The sequence below is a fragment of the Phalaenopsis equestris genome, unplaced genomic scaffold (genome assembly GCF_001263595.1).
Source record: "Phalaenopsis equestris unplaced genomic scaffold, ASM126359v1 Scaffold000583, whole genome shotgun sequence".
Taxonomy (NCBI): domain Eukaryota; kingdom Viridiplantae; phylum Streptophyta; class Magnoliopsida; order Asparagales; family Orchidaceae; genus Phalaenopsis; species Phalaenopsis equestris.
This window is the reverse complement of record NW_018165023.1, coordinates 217667-218853: the sequence shown is the minus strand read 5'-3', so window position 1 is coordinate 218853 and position 1187 is coordinate 217667.

Here is a 1187-nt window from a genome sequence, read left to right as displayed (position 1 = left end):
TATATATATATATATATATATATATATATTGAATAGTTTTGCGAATAAAGAAATGCGAATAGTGAGAACAGGCATTTATGGAGAATTTTTATTTATTATTTTTGTTTTATCCGATCTCTGTATATGGGGGTATTGCAAACTTAAATATTACACATTAAAGTATAGGAAATTGAATCACAAAATGAGATGAAATTAGGGTGAAATTATTGCATCCGCCCACCGCACGCAGAGAAGCATGCGGTGGGCCAATAAAAACTCATTATTTATCAAAAAGTGTATATCAGTGGGTCCAATTTTTTATTTTTTAAAAAAAATTTTATTGGACTTCGCACGCCGTCCGCAAGCAATAACAGCTCGAAATTAGGAGGTTTTTTATTTCAAACGAATTTATTTCTATCCTCCAAGATAATATAATTTTGAAAATTTACGCACCACATAGTTCTTATGTATTTACATATTCGTTGCATTCAAAATTGTATGTGAATCTCACCTCAAGGATTAGAGTGCAAGATATGTGAGGAAGAATGAGATGAAGAAAGAAATGCATTGAATGATCTCCTACTATGTTCACTTGTTTATCGAGGAGGAGATATAGTATATGAGGTTACATATTTGCCCCTATTTTAATGGGGGGCATTATAGGTTAATTTAGATATTTTAACTGTATGGTTCTATGACTTGGCTACCTTCTGACTTGGTTGGTCGAGCTTAGTGGGCCTCGATTTAGTTTAGATTTCTTGTGATATGGTTGCCTCTCAATTCTTCATGATGATTATTTGGGTGTCCGTGGGATGAGTTTTGATACTGATGAGAAGGGTCTTTTCTTGTGTCTAGTCTATTAGAAGCTTGGTTGACGGCTTAGAAGGGCTTTTTAAGATAGTTGGCCGCATGCCTTTATCCTGTCTTGGTTCAATGAGTTAGGGCTCTGGCCATCTTAACACCTTTAATCTTGTGGACTTTGGCTCAGAAGGTTGTATCTAGTTGGCAGCTTCGAGGCTTCGATTCTATCTGCTACGTCCGACTAAATAAATGAGCCTCAAAATCTTATGCTGGTGAGCATTTCTTAGTTGTACTTTTTTTGTTGCATCTTCCCCATGCATAATATCCAACACCTAAAATCTGATTTTTATATTTATAACATTTTGATATCTATATAGAAAAATTCATATTTTACTTATATATATATA